The sequence below is a fragment of the Schistocerca cancellata genome, chromosome 7 (genome assembly GCF_023864275.1).
Source record: "Schistocerca cancellata isolate TAMUIC-IGC-003103 chromosome 7, iqSchCanc2.1, whole genome shotgun sequence".
NCBI classification, from domain to species: Eukaryota; Metazoa; Arthropoda; class Insecta; order Orthoptera; family Acrididae; genus Schistocerca; species Schistocerca cancellata.
Window position 1 is genome coordinate 538085586 of NC_064632.1, and position 23761 is coordinate 538109346.

Genomic DNA, 23761 nt, shown 5'->3' on the forward strand with positions numbered 1-23761 from the left:
TCTCTATACGTGTGCATTAACCAAATTGCAATAGAATAGCTAACACAGTAAATATCTCTTTCTTGAGCTCAGTTTGAAGCAATGAAACAGAATGCAAATCTAAGTGCAACGGCTCTGAAGGACCCTTTGGTCTGCTTCATTAACTAACTAGTCTAGCACATCAGTGCCCCCAAACTTTCATGGTGTGAAGAAGAATCATTCTCATTAACAAAACTAGAAAAGTATGTATTAGAAATGGTAAGTATTCTCATCAATAATTATTAATTAAGTAAAGCACAACAAACTACAACTCTTTCAGTAACAAATGTGGTTTGATAAGCAGCCTCTTAACCTACTCAAGATATAGTTGGCTGTGCAAATGCCAACATAGCATTAAATACAATTTCAAACACCTTCTCCTGAAATTAATACTGATAAAATTTTGTAATTATGATCAAAATACATTAATGGAACAATTAATAATCTTTTTCACTTCAGATCAATATTATTATTCTTTTAACTATCAACATTACTGTTTCATGCGGTTTTTCTAGTAAAGCAAATTATTTAAGAAAATGACTGCAGGTTGATTTAAAAATGCACTGGAAGTGGAGTATTTCTCAAGCTGTAAAAACTGAACTTTAAACACTATAACCCCACACATTAGAAAGCAATGAGAACTATTTTTATGGATACCGAATAAGTCTTTCCATAAAAAATTAAATTCACTAGGATAGGATTGCTGCCCAGAGTTTCTAGAAATACCACGATTATTATTAAAATCGAGCAAATTTCACAAATACGTGGTCCATTTACAGAGTGCCAAATATAAACAATGGAAGGCTGATGGTACTGGTGGCTGTTAACATGGCGGTGATGCAGTCATGGTAGTACTGTTGGCCACGCCCTGCTACAGATCTTCTTGGCGTCGGAATTACATTTTTGCATGGCCCATAAATACTGCTCTTCAGCTCTTCTGGCCTCAAAACTCCAGGAATATGAGCGACTATGATCCGCTACTGCTAGCGAGATGTTAACCACAGCACTGATCGGCCCAGGCTCCTTGCCCATCACAAAGGACGCGTTGCCACCTGCACGTCAACAACAACTTTTCCACTCTGCCAGGCTACTTTCGTAGCTGCGGAGGTTCCCCACATCTTTCACATTCAACCCCACGTTCCGTAACTATGCACCAAGTCATTTACAGTACATCATATAACAATCACTCCAGTAGCTATTTAAATCTACAAGCACAGTTTAAACAACATCGTTCAAAAATTTCACATAACTGAAACGTGTATACATGTCAAGGAATTTCCATGACTCTACATAAGGAACACCAAAATGGATTTGGAAATATCGATACAGATACAAAATAGGTCGAAAATACGTGTTACAGAGGGAGTGGGAAATGGGCATAGAGAGATGGAAGAAAGGGAGGAACAGAAAGAGCGCAGGAGGTGATGGAGAGAGAAAGTGGGGGAAAGGAGATTAGGACATATATTCAATTCCCATACATATATAGCAACTGCGAATTACAGCCGGGTTCACTACTTTTCCCGTATAATCTAATTACTGTGTCTGTTACACCTACTCCTCTACAGTATGACGATTCTTTCCTGTCATCCTTTTTCTGTAAGTTGGATGTTGTATTGTTACATATCCATTACTATCAAAATGTTCGTAGATATATGCAGGAAGTAAATATGATGCGCTGAACTATTCTAGTGTTGTCAACGTTTACATAATTTCTTAAGGGAAGAAACATTATGTTAGAATATAAACGTTGCTTATTTTCCTATGGCTGTATCGTTGTTTAGGGTATCGATTCCTGTTTATGCTTTACAATTAATAGGTTCAAGGTATTCTTTCCCGTACAAGTCGCTGGAAATATTGCTGCATTTTTGACATCATGAGTATTGTTTAATAAATTCTTGACTCTTTCTACAACACTACTTGTTAACTGAATGCCTTTGCAACATTTCAACATAACATAAAGGACTTGATAATTGCATTGATCAATCTCGACGAGAACTGAAATTATTACTGCGCATTTGACGCCTACAATTTCTATAAGTATTACGTACACAGCTTCCAGATTCTTCTCCTTCCTTTGATTCAAATCAAGTTTGTTATGACTGTCTTAACTGAAATTACTTTTCCGGAAATAGCTATTTGTATGAAGATGAATGCCACTAATAATTAACAATGAGGTTTGCAAATTTCGACAATATAAAAACTATCTGCTTCTTGTTTTCGTATAACTGTCGACTGAGTTACCGAAGCAAAATAAGTAAAATTAAAGATTAAAACATAAATTTTTGTTTGTATGAAAACTGAAGCATAATAATATTAGTTTTACTTTAAAGTGGATTTTGGTTCATTAAAGTTAACTGAGAACTGGTACCGAGGAAGGCAGGATTGAGATACGATTGTGGACGGGGCTGTAAGCAGTTACTGTTGGTTAGCTTAGCTTTTAATCACGTACACTTTATTTGGAAACACCAACAAATAAAAGCGACAATAAATTAAAAAGTATTCCACGGCTGAAGGCCTTAATGACAACAAATTCAAACTACTTCTCGGCTGAAGGCTCCAACAGTAATAATTTAAAACTGTTTCATGGCTGAAGGCCTGAATAGCAATCTTTTAAGAACCAGTTAAACATCTTCAAACTTGAAATTACAGTTACTGAAATACACTCCTGGAAATGGAAAAAAGAACACATTGACACCGGTGTGTCAGACCCACCATACTTGCTCCGGACACTGCGAGAGGGCTGTACAAGCAATGATCACACGCACGGCACAGCGGACACATCAGGAATCGCGGTGTTGGCCGTCGAATGGCGCTAGCTGCGCAGCATTTGTGCACCGCCGCCGTCAGTGTCAGCCAGTTTGCCGTGGCATACGGAGCTCCATCGCAGTCTTTAACACTGGTAGCATGCCGCGACAGCGTGGACGTGAACCGTATGTGCAGTTGACGGACTTTGAGCGAGGGCGTATAGTGGGCATGCGGGAGGCCGGGTGGATGTACCGCCGAATTGCTCAACACGTGGGGCGTGAGGTCGCCACAGTACATCGATGTTGTCGCCAGTGGTCGGCGGAAGGTGCATGTGCCCGTCGACCTGGGACCGGACCGCAGCGACGCACGGATGCACGCCAAGACCGTAGGATCCTACGCAGTGCCGTAGGGGACCGCACCGCCACTTCCCAGCAAATTAGGGTCACTGTAGCTCCTGGGGTATCGGCGAGGACCATTCGCAACCGTCTCCATGAAGCTGGGCTACGGTCCCGCACACCGTTAGGCCGTCTTCCGCTCACGCCCCAACATCGTGCAGCCCGCCTCCAGTGGTGTCGCGACAGGCGTGAATGGAGGGACGAATGGAGACGTGTCGTCTTCAGCGATGAGAGTCGCTTCTGCCTTGGTGCCAATGATGGTCGTATGCGTGTTTGGCGCCGTGCAGGTGAGCGCCACAATCAGGACTGCATACGACCGAGGCACACAGGGCCAACACCCGGCATCATGGTGTGGGGAGCGATCTCCTACACTGGCCGTACACCACTGGTGATCGTCGAGGGGACACTGAATAGTGCACGGTACATCCAAACCGTCATCGAACCCATCGTTCTACCATTCCTAGACCGGCAAGGGAACTTGCTGTTCCAACAGGACGATGCACGTCCGCATGTATCCCGTGCCACCCAACGTGCTCTAGAAGGTGTAAGTCAACTACCCTGGCCAGCAAGATCTCCGGATCTGTCCCCCATTGAGCATGTTTGGGACTGGATGAAGCGTCGTCTCACGCGGTCTGCATGTCCAGCACGAACGCTGGTCCAACTGAGGCGCCAGGTGGAAATGGCAGGGCAAGCCGTTCCACAGGACTACATCCAGCATCTCTACGATCGTCTCCATGGGAGAATAGCAGCCTGCATTGCTGCGAAAGGTGGATATACACTGTACTAGTGCCGACATTGTGCATGCTCTGTTGCCTGTGTCTATGTGCCTGTGGTTCTGTCAGTGTGATCATGTGATGTATCTGACCCCAGGAATGTGTCAATAAAATTTCCCCTTCCTGGGACAATGAATTCACGGTGTTCTTATTTCAATTTCCAGGAGTGTATATATATTTTTTAGAACAATCATCAAATCTAACCAAACCAAGGGGAGAGGGGGCCGCAGACGTTGCTCCAAAGATCGACCTGGGAAAGTCCCTCAGAACTTCGCAAGCGATGAAACAGGCAGCCAAGAGTTGCATTCACTTCACGAGATGGTAACTCAGACTAGTGGCAGTTTAAATGCATGACCAATAGTCATTTACCGAATCTACCTAGCGTCCGATGACAAATGCAATGATGGAATAACACACCCAAGCTGGAACTGCCGGACAGCACTAGGAAGCAGACGACAACCATAAGTATACCAATTAAACGATGCCAGGCTAGATTCCGGCGTTTAGAGCATCTGGAAGCAGAGAGAAACCACTACTACCAGAGTAGGAAATCAAAAGCACCACCCGGAAAACAAATCAAGGAAGCTGTCGAACTACACGGCTTACCAGACAGCAGCGGCAAGGTGTGGAAAGGTGCACTGCCGTAACATACACTAAATTCCAGGGCAGGTAACAGGGTCGTTAGCGGCCACTAGGCAGAAATAATACCGCTGGTTGAACTTCACAAATAATGACACATAGAATGTAACAATTAATAATACAGGGGTGAAGGAACGCTACTTGGGTTCGCCTCCTCCAAACGGTCCACTTGCTGCTCTTCGTCTTGGCGACACTGTGAGCAGCAACATGTAAGCAAATGGTGCGATCTCACAATGTTGAAGGTTTCACTACTTGAACTAAGCTCTACTCAACTTCGTGGGTCCGGTTGACAACGAGGTTGTATCCCTCGCGACTACAGCCCTTCCATCCAGCAGTGCAAGCATGCCGCCAGTGGTCCCGGCGTGTTCTCGCGCTACGCAGACCTGGCTGCTCGTCCGTCCCCAACCCAGCTGCCGACTCACACGACACGGAAACACCACAACGTCGCGCCAAAGATAGTACCACCGTTACTAGATATCGATAACCGCCGCTGCTGCCACTAGCGGACAGACAACGCTTGCAAACGGAGTGGCGCCAACGATCACAAGAAGCAGATGACAACCATAACTATACCAACTAAACGATGCCAGCCTAGCAACTGCACCAACACGAGCCACAGCACGGCTCATTAATAATGTGATTACTAATTTTCATGATTCAAGATGGATCCTGCTAAATGGATCGATATGAAAAATAAATTTTTATTATCAGAAAAATAGTGTTTTGGTGATAAAATTGAAACGTCCCCTTAGAACAATTTATACATGACTGTGCTTAAACTGACACACAATATTTTTAGCGCAACGCAATCTGACTTTCAAAAATCCCTAAAAAAGAATGGCCCTGAATAACATTAACCTATACCTTTCACAAATCACTTACCTCACAAAAATCTTCATTACTCGAACTACTGCAATACAGCGAGCGCCACTACTGCCAGCTAAAAAAAATGGTTCAAATGACTCTGAGCACTATGGGACTCAACTGCTGTGGTCATAAGTCCCCTAGAACTTAGAACTACTTAAAACTAACTAACCTAAGGAAAACACACAACACCCAGCCATCACGAGGCAGAGAAAATCCCTGACCCCGCCGGGAATCGAACCCGGGAACCCGGGCGTGGGAAGCGAGAACGCTACCGCACGACCACGAGATGTGCCAGCTAAATAACAGATTCAAACTACGGAAGGCACTAACTACTGATAGGGATAGTTAGCAAATGAAAGATTTTAATAGAGAACAAGCAATGCATTTACCTTAATAGTCATAATATATATAGCAGTTCATGACAAATTTCAAGACTCCGCCATCTCTCTCCCCACATCCACCACTGCTGGCTGCTCACCTCCAACTGCGCAACGCTACGCGCTGTGCACATCCAGCTGCCGCTGCCCAACACTACAATAGCAGACAACAATGCAAACTAGCAACAGACTGCACACAGCACAGGCAGTGATTTTCATATAGAGCGCTACGTAACGTTGCCAATAAGAAAACATAAACAGCCTACTTACATAAAGAAAACATAAACAGCCTACTTACATAGCGAAAACATAAACAGCCTACTTGTGAACTGTTCATATTTTTTCGGAACCATTGTGATACTATGAGAGCTTTGAATGATGTATTTGGTATGAGATCATGATTTTTAAAGTACGTTTGAGATAGATGACACTCTTGAAATGAGCAGAGAATTTTTTTTAGGTTTTGACAATAATGCAGAAAGCTACAACGTTTTTGAGATTTGACTGAGGTGTTATGATGTTATTTTTACGATGACGATGTATATTATGCTGTTGAGGTATGTTTATGATCAATAAGCTGATGTTATATGAGGAATCTGATAATGCTATGTAGTTATTATGATGAAATATTGAAGACGTGTTGATGAATATGGATATGTATATGTGTAATAAGGTAAGGAATAATGAGTAGTGGTTAGGGACTCTGGTTTGTGAATAAGGTTGTTGGAAACCAAGAATCGTACTTTAAGACTTATGAAATGTATGTAAATGCGTGAATGTATCACAATGCCGACGAAAATTTTTTGGACACTGTTATATTTATAGGATTTTGTTTCTACACATTTGCAACCTAAATTCTTGACCTGTGAAATTTTCATATGAGACTGTCACTGTAGCGGAAACTGCTGTCGTAAATATTTCCGTAAGAAAGTTAAGTGACCACCTGCACGTAATGCGTCGTGGGCACCCAGCTGTGCGACAGACGCCCGACTAACATTAACCTATACCTTTCACAAATCACTTACCTCACAAAAATCTTCATTACTCGAACTACTGCAATACAGCGAGCGCCACTACTGCCAGCTAAATAACAGATTCAAACTACGGAAGGCACTAACTACTGATGGGCATAGTTAGCAAATGAAAGATTTTAATAGAGAACAAGCAATGTATTTACCTTAATAGTCATAATATATATAGCAGTTCATGACAAATTTCAAGACTCCGCCATCTCTCTCCCCACATCCACCACTGCTGGCTGCTCACCTCCCACTGCGCAACGCTACGCACTGTTCACATCCAGCTGCCGCTGCCCAACACTACAATGGCAGACAACAATGCAAACTAGCCACAGACTGCACACAGCACAGCCAGTGATCTTCTTATAGAGCGCTACGTAACGTTGCCAATCAGAAAACATCAACAGCCTACTTACATAAAGAAAACATAAACAGCCTACTTACATAGCGAAAACATAAACAGCCTACTTACAAAATATATGCACAATTACCTTGAGATGTGGAATGTTTAATTTAAGTATAAAAATTGAAGAATCGAACATTTCAGTTGAAGTAGGATTGTCCTGAGGAGGAAAGATTCATTACAATGGGTATAACGTTTTCCTTTCCTTTCCCCCTTAGGAAGCAACGGAACTCATGGGGCATTACTTCCAGAAGTTTATCTGGTCCAGCTGGAGACGGCTGGAGCACCGCGGTTTGTCAGTGTTGCACCGGCCTAGACAGCAGCTCCGAGTCGGCGACTGGCCCCAGCTGCGACCGTGAGAAACGCCGTCAGCCGCGTCGTGGGCTAGAACTCAGCTCGGTGCCGTGACGTCATCAATCACTCGCCCGCTAATGGCCGGAGCCAGCGGCGCCGGCGGCGGTGGCGGCTGTCTTCAGGCAGGCAGGCGGACGGCCAGTCATTAGCGTAACGTGGCGCGCCGGCTCCCGTGCAGCGGGCCGAGGCGAGGCAACGAGTCAGTCAGTCCGTCAGGGTGGGCGCCGGACTGCCGGGGCGAGCCCACAGGTGATTAGGGGTGCGGCCTCAAAAGTGCCGAGGTCCGTCTCTCTGAGGACCGGCCGTGGGCCTCCCATTTTTACCACGTTTTTACTGGGCCAGTTTCTTGTCGGTATGCGTGTTCAGCTCAGCGCGTTAGAGACTTGAAGTTTTCAACACAATAGCTCAGCATTGAGTAAAAATACAATATTAACTCGCATTCTTTTATGTCTCATGCTTAAGAGAGGGTTGTTGTTGTGGTCTTCAGTCCTGAGACTGGTTTGATGCAGCTCTTCATGCTATTCTATCCTGTGCAAGCTTCTTCATCTCCCAGTATCTACTGCAACCTACATCCTTCTGAATCTGCTTAGTGTATTCATCTCTTGGTCTCCCTCTACGATTTTTACCGTCCACACTGCCCTCCAATGCTAAATTTGTGATCCCCTGATGCCTCAAAACATGTCCCACCAACCGATCCCTTCTTCTAGTCAAGTTGTGCCACAAATTTCTCTTCTCCCCAATCCTATTCAATACCTCCTCATTAGTTACGTGATCTACCCACCTTATCTTCAGCATTCTTCTGTAGCACCACATTTCGAAAGCTTCTATTCTCTTCTTGTCCAAACTAGTTATCGTCCATGTTTCACTTCCATACATGGCTACACTCCATACAAATACTTTCAGAAACGACTTCCTGACACTTAAATCTATACTCGATGTTAACAAATTCCTCTTCTTGAGAAACGCTTTCCTTGCCATTGCCAGTCTACATTTTATATCCTCTCTACTTCGACCATCATCGGTTATTTTACTCCCTAAATAGCAAAACTCCTTTACTACTTTAAGTGTCTCATTTCCTAATCTAATTCCCTCAGCATCACCCGACTTAATTTGACTACATTCCATTATCCTCGTTTTGCTTTTGCTGATGTTCATCTTATATCCTCCTTTCAAGACACTGTCCATTCCGTTCAACTGCTCTTCCAAGTCCTTTGCTGTCTCTGACAGAATTACAATGTCATCGGCGAACCTCAAAGTTTTTAATTCTTCTCCATGTATTTTAATACCTACTCCGAATTTTTCTTTTGTTTCCTTTACTGCTTGCTCAATATACAGATTGAATAACATCGGGGAGAGGCTACAACCCTGTCTTACTCCTTTCCCAACCACTGCTTCCCTTTCATGCCCCTCGACTTTTATAACTGCCATCTGGTTTCTGTACAAACTGTAAATAGCCTTTCGCTCCCTGTATTTTACCCCTGCCACCTTCAGAATTTGAAAGAGAGTATTCCAGTTAACATTGTCAAAAGCTTTCTCTAAGTCTACAAATGCTAGAAACGTAGGTTTGCCTTTTCTTAATCTTTCTTCTAAGATAAGTCTTAAGGTCAGTATTGCCTCATGTGTTCCAACATTTCTACGGAATCCAAACTGATCTTCCCCGAGGTCGGCTTCTACCAGTTTTTCCATTCGTCTGTAAAGAATTCGCATTAGTATTTTGCAGCTGTGACTTATTAAACTGATAGTTCGGTAATTTTCACATCTGTCAACACCTGCTTTCTTTGGGATTGGAATTATTATATTCTTCTTGAAGTCTGAGGGTATTTCGCCTGTCTCATACATCGTATGAGGGTATGGGAGTGAAAACGTTGGTAACGCCAGACATCTCGGCTACCCTGGAGAACGGCAGTATTCTATGGGTGGTATCCGAATGTGTTCCAGTTGTTGTGCAAGTAGACAGGCACGGCTAAGCAAATAAAGGGGGGGGGGGGTAAAAAGGGATGGATATCACTTTTTTGTCTGTGTGTCAGTTCGTCTGTCTGAGGACCGACTGTGGGCCTCCGATTTTTTACGACGTTTTTACTGGGTCCGTTTCTTGTCGGTCTGCCTGTTCAGCACGAATTTTGAAATTGATTTTACCCTGACTTCCCGGCGAGTTAGAGACTTGAAGTTTTCAACACAATAGCTCAGCACTGAGTAAAAATGCAGTATTAACTCGCTTTCTTTTATGTCTCATGCTTAAGAGAGGGTATGGGAGTGAAAACGTTGGTAACGCCAGACATCTCGGCTACCCTGGAGGACGGCAGTATTCTATGGGTGGTATCCGAATGTGTTCCAGTTGTTGTGCAAGTAGACAGGCACAGCTAAGCAAATAAAGGGGGGGGGGGGAAAAAGGGATGGATATCACTTTTTTGTCTGTGTGTCAGTTCGTCTGTCTGAGGACCGACTGTGGTCCTCCGATTTTTTACGACGTTTTTACTGTGTCAGTTTCTTATCGGTCTGCCTGTTCGGCACGAATTTTGAAATTGATTTTACCCAGATTTCCCGGCGAGTTAGAGACTTGAAGTTTTCAACACAATAGCTCAGCATTGAGTAAAAATACAATATTAACTCGCTTTCTTTTATGTCTCATGCTTAAGAGAGGGTATGGGAGTGAAAACGTTGGTAACGCCAGACATCTCGGCTACCCTGGAGGACGGCAGTATTCTATGGCTGGTATCCGAATGTGTTCCAGTTGTTGTGCAAGTAGACAGGCACGGCTAAGCAAATAAAGGGGGGCGGGGGGTAAAAAGGGATGGATATCACTTTTTTGTCTGTGTGTCAGTTCGTCTGTCTGAGGACCGGCTGTGGGCCTCCGATTTTTTACGACGTTTTTACTGGGTCAGTTTCTTGTCAGTCTGCCTGTTCGGCACGAATTTTGAAATTGATTTTACCCTGACTTCTCGGCGAGTTAGAGACTTGAAGTTTTCAACACAGTAGCTCAGTACTGGGTAAAAATGCGATATTCAAAAAATGGCTCTGAGCACTATGGGACTCAACATCTTAGGTCATAAGTCCCCTAGAACTTAGAACTACTTAAACCTAACTAACCTAAGGACATCACACACACCCATGCCCGAGGCAGGATTCGAACCTCCGACCATAGCAGTCCCGCGGTTCCGGAATGCAGCGCCAGCACCGCTAGACCACCGCGGCCGGCAAAAAAAAAAAAAAAAAAGCGATATTAACTCGCTTTCTTTTATGTCTCATCCATAAGAGAGGGTATGGGAATGAAAACGTTGGTAACGCCAGACATCTCGGCTACCCTGCGGGACGGCAGTATTCTGTGGGTGGTATCCGAATGTGTTCCATTTGGTGGGCAAGTAGACAGGCACGGCTAAGCAAATAAAGGGGGTAAAAAGAAATGGATATCACTTTCTTGTCCGTATGTCACTTCGGTAGAAATTTTCCAGTTGATTTTAAAGCAACTTCTCTGTCAGCCAGAGGCTTGAAATTTTAAACACAACTCTGAACTGTATAACAGTGCAGTATTAACTCACTCGTTTGTGTTGTGTGTAGCAGAGTGTACCACCGTCATTGCCTCCTTCTCCCTGTTCCAGCAGCGAATGTTTCACAGGAAGAATAACTGCTGTTAACTCTGCATGTGAACCTCTTTCATATGTACATTCACAGTCTTTTCACGAGGTGTACATAAGAGGAAAAAACACAGTTGCTGAATCAGGTGAAGAGACACTGAAATAAACTTGAAATTTACCGCATGTCTCTGTTGCAGCCGCATCAAAATGTCTGACATCGATTGAAAAATTTCGCACAAACAAGACTAAACAGCAGAAAATAATTACTAAACTCAAAATGAATTTTTAATGTACTACATTTTTAAAACGGACTAAAAAGTGAAAAATAATGCTCCTAGCCTCATGCAGATTCCTAATCTTATACAGGGAGTCCAGAAAAATTTGTCATAATTTTTAACCATATGAAAAACATGGGGGTGTATGCAGTTCGTAACAGCTGTCTAGATAGTTCACCTCTTTACTATGACTTCACTTATTACCTGATGTATGAACAGTTCACCTCCTTGCTATTATCTACATTATACACTACACATTCTTCACGTTTAATCTTACAAGTTCAAAATGGTTCAAATGGCTCTGAGCACTATTGGGCTTAACTTCTGTGGTCATCAGTCCCCTAGAACTTTTTTTAAAAAAAAAAATTCTTTATTCAACATTCATTACATTATACATATGTAACCCACTACCTAACTACATTAGCGGGTGTTACTAGTGATACAGTTAATGCAGCTTATGTTCTACACTACAGGTACTTTTATTTGTTATGCTCTAGTCTTACCGCTATGGGATTCTAAGCTACTTAATCTAAGAATCTACATTCTACCTGCAGCGTTACAGGTGTGCCAGTGCTACTATAAACCTACTGGTGTTGGCCTGACCCACTGAGCTAATCCCAGTGGGTGTGCCCCTGGCACTGGGCTGGCCTTAAACTTAGTATCGCTGCAGTCTACTCTAAGTATTATCCTATCTTCTACATCTAATCTAATCTAACTACATGTCACAATTGGTGTGCGGTCAAATCCGGTGTTTTGTGCCCCCCTCCCTCCTAGTCCAAAGTAAGGCGGATACCAGCCGTATTACGGCTGGCCAGATCCCCACTTGGCGGTACAGGAAGGGTGCATGGAGTCTTAGTCGGTGAAAGTTTTTGTCCTTATTGGTGGTTGTCCCTTAGAAAGCTCTTAATGACTTTCTTGGATATTGCCTCAGTGAGAGTGTTTAGAATGTGAAAGGTGTTTTCGTGCCTTAATATGTGGTACGTGTCGTTGTTCGGTAGCTGCTGTCGTAGATCATGGGCTACATCATCGAAGAGGTGGCACTCATACACCACATGTTCTGGGATACCTTGCACTGCACCACAGTCACACGCTGGTGTAGCCTGCTTCCCAAACCGACATAAATATGTTGGATATGGTCCATGTCCAGTAAGAAAGTGAAGCATTCCTCTTGAGGGTTTGAAAAATGTAGGTTTTAACCTTTCCTCTATATCTGGTAGCAATTCGTAAGTTCTGCGTCCCGTGTCCTCACTACTCCATTGAAGTTGCCATAGTTCAATTCCTCTCTTTTTGATAGCATACTTATCCCCCGTGTAGACCCCAAGAATTTCCCTGATTTTATCCCTATTTTCCTTTTTAGCCCAGTACCAGGCGGCTTGCTCCCGGATTTTTATGTCTAGTGGACAAATCCCCATTAATACTAACAAAGCTCCTCCTGGTGTAGTCCTGTAAGCCCCAGCTGAACGTAAAAGCATATTCCGCTGCACTCTTCTTACGGCCACGGCAGGCATGACCCTCGTGAGTCTGTGTGCCCAGACTCCTGATCCGTATCCTACTATGGAGGTCAGAATACTATTATGGTATAGTTTTATTAGGTTGGGTGGAAGGTGAAACCTCTTATGTCCAATTCCAATAAGGTTATTTAAAAGAACCAGTGACTTTTGGGATACGGTATCAATATGCGATGCAAAGCTCCACCTCTCGTCAATGATTACACCCAGGTATCGGGCCTCACGGCGCCGAAGAACTGGCGTGCCGTTGATTCTTACCGTGGGATTTCTGACCAATTGGCCTTTGAGAAGCAAGTATGTTGATTTGTTGGGCGCTATTGTCATTTTGCTTTTGTGGCACCATGATGTAAGTACAGTTACTGCTCTTTCCACTTTCGGTTCTAAATCCTCACGGCTTCTGCCGCCAACCAGCAAGAGGAGGTCGTCTGCGTATGCTATGACCTCTAGCACATCGTCACAGTTCTTTAGATCTTCAAGTAACGGCTCCATATTGATGTCCCAAAAAAGAGGTCCCAGGACAGAGCCCTGAGGACATCCTTTGGTCACAATCTTCCTGACCGTGCCGCTAGGGGCCGATAGCCAGACCTCCCTGTCTACACAATAGCTCCTCAGACAGCCGTATAGTAGCCCTGGACAGTTCTTCTCCGGCAGGCGGGAAAAGAGTGAGGGCCACCACAGGCTGTCGAAGGCGCCACTGATGTCTACCATGATGCCGACGACATACTTGTGCGGGGCAGAGCCACAGACCTCGGCAGCCAGGGCGATTGCGTCAGACGCAGAACACCCGGACCGAAAACCGAATTGTCTGTCGCTCATCCCACACAGCATGCGGTGTGCTGTCAGTCTGTGTGCCAGTAGCCTCTCAAAAAGTTTGCCCAGTACATCTAGCAAGCAGATGGGTCTATAAGATATGATTTCTGTAGGATCTTTCTCTGGACCCTTTTTTATTATGATTATTTTCGCTTTCTTCCAGATTGCTGGGAATTTCCCGAGTTGTAAGCACTCGTTGTATAACTTAGTGAGAGGAGCTACGAGCTGGGGGGCAAGGAATTGCACCACTTCCGCAGTAATGCCGTCCGGGCCAGGAGCTTTTCCCTTTTTAAGGGCCTTTATCTGGGCAGCGACTTCCTCTTCAGAGAAGGGGTAAGTTCTTATGTTGTTGTTATAGTCCCTTTGGTCTTCTCCTCTTATTCTTCTCTGTTCCTCTGTCTCATTTTCCTCCACATCATCAGCTAACAGGACCCGAAGGAGGGCCTCGGCAGTTTCCTGCCACGTGCCCGTCATCCGGTCCCCGTCCCTGACGGTGGATAGCACCATAGGTGATCTTATTTTCTCACGTACTAATTTATATGGGACTCCCCAGGGATCTGTAGCCAATTGGCTTTTCACATAGTTTTCCCAACTTCTGAGTCTGACTGTCCTGAGCTCCTGTTGAAATTGGTCCTTACACTCTCTGTAGATCTGTAACCATCTTTGTTTTTCTCTCCAGACGACACTCCGCTGGTAGTACCTCCTTGCCCTCCTTACAGCCTGGCGCATCTGTTCTAGTTCAGCCGACCATGGTGTGGGGGTGGCCGCAACGGCTCTCCTCCTGGTTGGTACAGCGGCTCGCACCGCCCTGGTGATCGTTTGTACCAGTTCTTCGGCGTACTCGTCCACGTTTACATCACCCTCCAGCAATGTCGGGATGTTGCACTCCTCCGCGAGACGGTCCCAGTTGGCTTTGTTATAATTGTACTGCAGCTCCCACCCCATGTCCCAGTGGCACTCCCTTTCCCCAATATTGAAAGAAATCAGGTTATGGTCACTGGTGGTTGCTCTGTCCCACACTTTCCAGTTCTTGATTTTTGTGATAAGGTTCGGTGTTACCAATGTAACATCTATATTTGTGCCGACTCCCCCTCCGCCTGTATAGGTGGGTGGGTTCCCTTGTTGGTTTGCAACCACCAGTTGTAATGCCATTATCGTTTCTTCAGCCTTTAGCCCACGTTCATCGTGAGCGCCACTGAACCAAAGGGGGGACTTTGCGTTTATGTCTGCAGTGACTATCATCTTGCGTCCCCGCAGTGCCGTGGTAACCAGTGTGAGTATCTCCAAGAACTCATCTATCTCTCGCCCATATTGGAAATATATGTTCGAGATGTAGATCACTCCTGTTGATGTTTGCAGTTCCACGACACTGCAGTGTTCGCTTGAGAACTGCGCGAGGACCGTGGCCCTGATGGATCTGTCAGTAATCACTATTGCAGCTTTTGGTTCTGCTCCAGTGTATATTACTTGCCAATTGGCGGCCATGTATGGGATCCGTCCCACTTGAGAGTACGGTTCCTGTAAGCAGAGTACATCTAGACTCTTCTCCTCCACCACCCACCGAAGTTCCTGCAAGACTAGTTTACTGTTATGTGCGTTTATCTGACCCACGTTTAGTTGGTTCACGTGGGAAGTAGGTGTGTATGTGGGATTCTGGCCAGTTTTTGGACCAGTCGTGAGCTATTCTGCCATTGGTTATTACCGCTTGATGGTATAGTTCCTCTAAGTCGAATTTTTCATTGCGTCTTTCAAAAACCTTTTTGACTAGATCTCGCAGGGCTCCGAAGTCGGTGGGGAGATTCATTGTCTTCAGATGAATTCTGTCCACAGCCTCCATTACTGGAAAGGTGACGTCTCTGCCATAATCGTGGCCGACACGTACCACATGTCGTAGTGCCGTAGTGAGGATTGCCGGCTCCTCCAATCTGGAGAGTTGCAGTGCATGCTCCAGGTTGGGGTATATTCGTTGGGGATCTATTCCTGTTCCTCTCAGGGTTGATGAGTCAGGGGATGAATTTGTGCTAGTCACTTCATTGTACTGGATTTTTCCGGTGTTTGCCGATTTTTTGCTATCTGGAAGTGAACTCCCAGGTACAGGATGCCTTCGTGGCCGAGAAGGTTCTTGGTTCGACCCAGGTCCCCAGCAGAGAGGAGAGGGAGTTTCTTCTTCACTCGGATCTGTTTGTATACTTACATCTTTCGTTATTATAACCATAGATCTTGGTTGCGTAATCTTTTGTAGAAACTGTTTAAATTTGCTTGCTCTCAGAGCGTCCCTCAGCCTCTTGCTTGGGGATTTCCTCTTAGGCTTCCTGAGTTCATTTATGGCCTCAGCCATAATCAATTCGGGAAATTAACCTTTGTTCCAACATCAAGTACGTTGGGCAGTTCCTTCCAGTAGTGTTGCATGGTTTCCTGCCTCTTTTTATGCAAGGTATGCAGGTTACATTTTTGGTACAGTTTTTCCTTGTGTGGTCTTCTGCCCCACACCTGGAGCAGGCCGGCTTCCTTTCACAATGCTTGTGGACATGGTCCAGATCGCCGCAATTATGGCATCGGGGAACTACTAAATAGTCTCTGACGTTAATTGCGTGAAATCCTATGTATACCTTGCCCATAGCGGTAAGTTTGCGCCACATTTTACCGGAAACCTCAGCGACGTGATGGACAACATCTCGCTCCCGAGGCCCAGTTTCAAAACGCAGCTTAAATTCATTTTTGAAAGTTTCCCACTCACAGTCGTCAAAGTTCTGGTTGTATAGGGTTTCATATATGTCACTTTCGGTCAAGGCTACCGGCACATCATATAGAATAACAAGTGGATTTCTCTTCTTAATCGGTTCACATTTAATGGCCTTCTTTAATTGGGCATTATTTAGTATCTTATCTCTGTCCTCCTCTGTGGCAAGATCCACGATTACCACATTTTTAGTGGCTTTCACTTTGTTGACCTTGATTTTATCTCTTGCCGGGTCAATAGTGGTGGTGAATATCTCTTGGACTTTTTTGATTGTCTGTCCAGGTAGTGGTTTTAGAAAGACTGCCGTGTCTGGTTTCTTTGAAACCTTGGCAATCGTTTCCTTGGTTGTTTGGGCCTTCGTGGCGGTTTGCGCCACCACTCCAGCCCATGTCTTGGTCGGTTGTTGTCTGAGTCTGGCGTTCTCTTCGAGCCGCCCCTCGAGCTTTGCATGTGCAATGGCCCAGGCAGCAAGCTCGTTCTTTATTGCCAGGACCGCAGCCTGGCTGATTTTTCCATTTTTTACACTTGAGTCAAGGATCTGACTGATTCGACAGTGTCTTTCGTATACGTTCTCGTCATCGCGTCCCACTTCCTCCTGTGAGGTAGGGACAGTGGACATACTAGCCCTCGATAACGCACTCGAGTCACTCGTCTCTTGTTCAGCCATATTGTCGACGAGTGAAAGAAAGTTGGGAGCCCGTCTCTTACCCCGGACCGGCTCCTCTGGCATGGGGGGGGGGACTGTTGCAGCTCGCCCACTGACCTCGCCCCTAGGTCAAGGGCACTCCAGAGCTGCAGGGTTCAACGCGCCGTTGCCAGCGCACTGGTCCCCGTCGAAGGCCTCGTCGTCGACGATTTCACGCGACGCTCCTCGGCAAGTGCACCCCGCACTCCGGAGAGGCGGATGCACCCCTCGCCCTTCGCCGCCTACTAGCCCAAGTTTCCACCTGAAGGCCAAGGACCCACTCCTACTCAGGTGGTGGGTCGGTCCCCCAGTCGTTCGGCGGTCTGGGCCCATCTAACCTAGCCCAGGCGATGTCACCACCTCCTGGGTTTGGCAGAACACGCCCCGGTTACCCAGGGGCGCGGCTAAGCACCCTTGCCGACTCGCGCCGTGATCCCACGCCGACAAACGAGGTCGCCGGCATGCAGAGCACCAGCTGGTCTTGTGCCCTGCGAATTGGGAGGGACTGATGGTTGGTCCCTCAGACACAGCTCCCCCTGTGCCACGCACCCTTCGCTTTCGCCTCGGGTTGGGGGAGTTTAACGTCCTACCTTGACACAATGACAACCCTCACCGTTCCACAGCCCGGAGATGTTATGAGAATGATGATGTGATATAAATGATGGTATGGCCCGGGTCTTATGTTGTGGAGTTTGACATCATCGAGACGGTGTGGCACTCAAACCCGAATTACGTTCCCCAGAGGGCCTCCACACGTACTGGGGGATCATGGCCGACCATGTCTCACCCACCGCTTTTGATAATTCATGGTGGGCCAGTGCGGTTCAGTGAGGATTGCACCCATTTAAGGGCTAGCCTTTTAACGTCATGCATAGAACTTAGAACTACTTAAACCTAACTAACCTAAGGACATCACACACATCCATGCCCGAGGCAGGATTCGACCCTGCGACCGTAGCGGTCTCGCGGTTCCAGACTGTAGCGCCTAGAACCGCTCGGCCACAGTCTTACAAGTACTTCCAAAGGTATTAAAAATTTAGTCACAAATGTTCGGGTCTATCTTTATACGATTAGCAATCCTTATCGAGCTAGGAGAACTTATTGTGTAATTTTTAGTCCTGCTTAAAAACATGGTGCATCAAAAAATCATTTTTGGTTAAATAAGTGTTTTCATTACTTATACACAAAAACACAGGTGTTTACACGATGGTATTTACAAATTTTTAATGGCTTGTAGGTAGTGACATACATAGAACAATCAACAGTTTAAAACCTTAAATATGCAGTTTTAATGTTCGCCAGTGATAATTACTTCATATTTTGTTTTCGATCGACTTTGGCTTTGCAGTCAGTCATCAGACAACTTATGACTCAAGACACAGCCCGCACAACTTCGGCGACAGCTACTAGCTGTACAAAGCCAGCGATTCCCAGAGATATGTGCTTCAGTTTTACATGAAGGTTTACGGGCGTGTTTTGGTAGGATGCGCGCGACAAGCCGTATACAGGTCTACGTGTAGTAAAGCACGTAAAAGGGCACGTAAGGAGTGGTAAAACGCTGGGCACGGGCTACTCTCTGAGGGAGCGGCAGTTTCCGCGAGAGTTGTGTACAGCTGGCGAACCGGGTGGCCACCGCGTCGCTTCTCCAGGAATCAGGGCACCGGTCGCCTGGTGACTTGGTTCTCCACCGGACAAAACTTTGCGCTGTCCGTCATTACTGGCCGACAGGTCCCGCTTCCAGTGCCTCGCTGTGGGGGGGCCACTTTGTGGCAGCGATGAATCTTACATGGCGGCCGCAGCGGCGCGACAAAAGCGCGCCGCCATCTATCCGGCTGCTGAATTATTTAGCTTCCCCTCAGGCGGTGCCGGCGACTGCCGAAGGGCGGGCGAAATGCGCCGTGACAAAACCCGGCCGCGCAGCGGTGTTGGTCGGGCCCGCACGGGACCGGCGCAGAGCGGGGAAGGTCGCCGCGAGTCGAATCGAGCGCCCCACCAGTCTGACCGCGCTATTCCTTGTTCCTGTCCTCTTCCTCCTCGTAAAAATATCGTCAGAAAGGCGCTACCGAGAGCCCACCGTGAAAAGTCACCGGCACTGCGTATTCGCAGCTACATTCTTGTATGCAGGTAGTAGTAGTTGTAGTAATCTATCACCTCCCCGTCTTACAGCATTGCCAATTACTGATAATTTCAATGTTAGTAAAAATGCTGAAAACAATTAGGCATTTCCACGTTTAGTCTAGCATATGGCGAAGTTCTCTGCAAAAGAAAATTCCTGCCAGCTGCTAAAGAACAAGTAAATAAACAAATAAAATAAAATAAAATAAAAGAGCTAACATTACAAGAAATTTGGAAGAAAAATAATTCTTTGCTTCAACCTGTTGAAAAAGCAAACAGAACCATTGACATACTTGTACCGAATATGTATGGTTTAGAGTTGCAAGTGATACATATTTTACAGTGAAAACATTACGTATTCGGAAATTATTACAGAGCCGTGGCTGGCTCGCCTCATGCCTATATTTTATGTTTCGTTGCAGTCCAGTGATGTCTTATTTCTTCATCGGTTACCGCCATAACGTTGCTGTCTTCCCTCCGTGAGTGTATCGATACTAGTACTGCTGTAGTATCTTTGGTGTGGTGGATACATTTTCCGGGTTTGCTGTGTGTGGTAGTCGGCCGGTTGGGGCACAGCAACGAGGAAGTCCCTGTGGCTCTTGGATAGGCGGGAGTGCCGGACGGTGTGGCCGTGCGGTTCTAGGCGCTTCAGTCTGGAACCGCGTGACCGCTAGGGTCGCAGGTTCGAATCCTGCCTCGGGCATGGATGTGTGTGATGTCCTTAGGTTAGTTAGGTTTAAGTAGTTCTAAGTTCTAGGGGACTGATGACCTCAGATGTTAAGTCCCATAGTGCTCAGAGCTATTTTATTTATTTATTTATTCATTTTTTTTCCAGGCGGGAGTCTCTGGCGGCGTGCACGCGCTGTTGGAGTTTTGAGGCGATTCTTGCGAGGGTTACGAAGTTCATCGCCCACCGATCCTGGACGCTAAAGTTGAGTGCTCACTTAACCTACCATCAAGCATCGACCGCTATCACATATCTTCGTTTGATCCTGGATGTCGCTTTCTGGGAGATTCCTGCAAGCAACAACGTGTGTGCATTGAAGTCGGCTCGAATTGCCACCGTCTTACTGTGTGGTGTTTTACTTAATTTAATTCATTCCTTCATTAATGAAGTGTACCAGCAGTATCTTCTGCCTTGTGACTGTCGACTTTCCGGTTACGTGTCCTGGTCGTTGACGTAGTTTTCGGCAGTGTATTTTCCTCGTCATGTTGATGCTGTATAGCACGGCGTGTAGTTCGACAGCTGAGGTGTTATTGGTAGGTTTGGGCGTTTCTTCTGACTTGGCTCGATTGGGCACCAGTATCCGGAACGTTGTGCTACCGACATGTTGTTGTCGTTTTGCTGGTCGGGTGGAGCAGAACTGATCTTGTTGGTTGGTTCGTCGGCTGGCTTTCGGTTCGGTTGCCTTCCGATTAAGAGGTTGTCGGTCTGGCTGCCTGTCTCACCTAAACGTGCGTTAGTGTTACCATCTCGGGCCGATCCTTGCAACCTTCTGAGCGCCGCTCCTTGTGTCTTACATAGTGATTTCCACTTCAGTCTTAAGTACTCTGTGTGGCCTTCAACCGAGTTTTAGCTTATTAAAATTACAAGGATTCTCTTCTTAGGCCTTAAGCTGTAAAAAAATTGTTTCTTGTTTGCTATGTAGCCTTCAGCCGAGTTTCAGCATTACAAAATTAAATTTGAAAATTCCTTGTGTGTAAGCCTTAAGCCGCAAATTGGTTTCAAGTTGGTATGTGTCCTTCAGGCGAGTTTTCAGCCTTTTCAAATCAAAAGTTGAAAATTTTTGTCTAGGCTTTAAGCTGTAAGAAATATTTTCTAGGTTTTATGTGGCCTTCAGCAGAGTTTTCCTGCTTAAATTAAAAATCGGAAATTTCCTTGTCTGGGCTTTAAATAATGAGATTGTTAGAATTTCGTATGTGGCCTTCAGCCGAGAATTATGTGAAGAATTTTAGGATAAAGCCTTTACCCTGTTTTAGTTGAAATTTAGAAGCTCTTCCCTTTAGGCGCTAAGCTGTAAAATCGTTTTCTGCATGGTGTGTGGCCTTCAATCGAGTTTTAATCTCACTTAAATTAAAAATTCAAAATCCTTGTCTTGCTCTTAAGTCATAAGATTGTTATTCTTTAGTACGAAGCCATCAGCCGAGTTTTACACGAAATATTTTAAGAAAAGGCCTTCAGCCTTTTCAAATTGAAAGCTCTTCTTCCAAGGCATTAAGCCGTTAAATTGTTTTGTTGATATGCGGCCTTCAGCCGAATTTTCAGCCTGCTTAGATTAAACTTTGAAAATCTTTGTCTCGGCCTCAAGTTGTAACACTGTTCTTGATTAATGTAAGGCCTTCAGCCGAGTTCTATGGGAAAAATTTAAGCTAAGACTTTCAGCCTATTTATATTGAAGGTAAAAAAAATTTCTCAAGAACTGAAACCTCCAGAAGAACTCCTGTAACTCAATTCCTTGCTTAGGCTTTGTGCCTTGGATTAGATCAAAGAAGGTCTTTCGATAAAACCTTGAGAGTTTTGATTCTTGCTTGTGTGATTGTGTGTTTTAAGAAATAAAGTTTATATGTTGAGTAGAACTGACAGTAACTTATTTTGGCCCCTCTCCATTTTGGCTCTGTCCTGCTAGCCCTGGGATTTCAATTACTTCTATAAAATTCCTATTACAACATTCACAACGGACAACATTGCTACGAAACTCTTGCAAATATTAGAAAAATCATAAATAAACATGAAACGTGACTTACAGTGAAAATAACACAATCTGTAACGAAAAATCTAAAGTTCCCTGATACGGATGTCTCATTCAACAATGAATCCAAAGTACGCCAATAAATAAAAATATTACCTTCTTTCCCCTCCATATTCTTTACATTATTTTCGTCGGTTTCACTACATCCAAATACAAATCTTTCTTACTTAATCACATATGCACTTTACTTCTATATTGCCACTGCTCGTCTGCTCTGCATCTGTCTCTCTACTATCTGACAGAACTCCCGCGCTCCTCGCTGCCCAGCAGCGATGACAAAAAAAGGCACATCTTCCAGCGACACAGCTACTCTGACCAAAGACTTCGCGCGAATAATAACCTATTCAAAATTGTCGCTTAGCATAGTACGTACAAAACCACAAATGCAAATGAGAAACTCCCGACAGACCTGTTTCGACATAATAGGACTGTGATTAACGCAAACTATTTGTAGTGTGCACGACACTAGGGTATGTTGTAGCCAAGAGAAACACCATCTGGCTACATAAAAACATAATAAATCTGTGATAAACACGAATGACCCACAGTGAAAATTTCTCTACGTGTCACTTGTGTTTCTCACAGATTTATTATGTTTTTATATCTACCGACGATTTTTGTTTTGTTTATTTGTTTATGTAAAACGTCGCGTATGATGATAATGACCTCATAGATCGAAAATTGTCATAAAATAAAAGAAGATTTAAAACACTAAGGCGCTCTGTACTTAAATGTTGTTATAGCGTAGTTCAACGTTTTGAGATATAAACTTGTACTGTGATTATAAAAACGACAGAAGAGTATTAGTAGCTGGTACTAGAGTGACTGAAACAAACGCACAAGCGATATTTGAGCAGCTACGAGTACTACTTCAAAACATACTCTGCAGTAATATAATTCAACTCCACGTAGAAAAATGACAAAATGAATAGATCGATACCGATTTTCAGGAACAACTGAGAGAACGATATCCCATAACCCTAAAAACATTGAATATCTTTTTTTATTAATATGGAGATCACATTTCCGAAGATATTTACCGCTTCGTATGGAAAGGGCCCGACCACGCACAGCAGAGTGGAATGTCTTCCTGGTTTTCGGTGCTGACAACAACACGACAACATTCGGACAGAGAAGCGATCTTAGTTTAAGAGCGGGGTAGGGCTGCAAATACTTTTTTGAGAAATCGATATTTATCACGAATTGTAGTGCCACACTCCTTACCGGTGGAGGAATTTAAGAAAAAATATAGCTTGCGTAAATATCCTGAGATCGGAAATAACAATGAAATTCGAATACATTAATTAGTGTCCGCAGCTCGTGGTCGTGCGGTAGCGTTCTCGCTTCCCGCGCCCGGGTTCCCGGGCTAGATTCCCGGCGGGGTCAGGGATTTTCTCTGCCTCGTGATGACTGCGTGTTGTGTGATGTCCTTAGGTTAGTTAGGTTTAAGTAGTTCTAAGTTCTAGGCGACTGATGACCATAGATGTTAAGTCTCATAGTGCTCAGAGCGATTTGAACATTAATTAGTGCCTGATGTTTATTATTGCTTTGATGTGTGTTACGAGGACAGACGGGAGGTACTAAGTAGCTAGTGATAAGTTGTAGATGAAGAATTTTTCAAACATGTTTGCGACCTCGTTATTCCACTTCACTACAAAGTTATTCACTTTCGCAAAGGTGGAGATTCCTGTCAAAAGTTAGCCCGTGTAAGAATTG

At 44.9% G+C, this 23761-nt stretch overlaps 1 long non-coding RNA gene across 1 annotated transcript in view; it reads right to left on the bottom strand.

The window, feature by feature from the left end:
- Positions 1-23761, bottom strand: part of LOC126092218 (uncharacterized) — a 763777-nt gene that overhangs the window by 212774 nt on the left and 527242 nt on the right. The gene's annotated exons all lie outside the window — the stretch shown is intronic.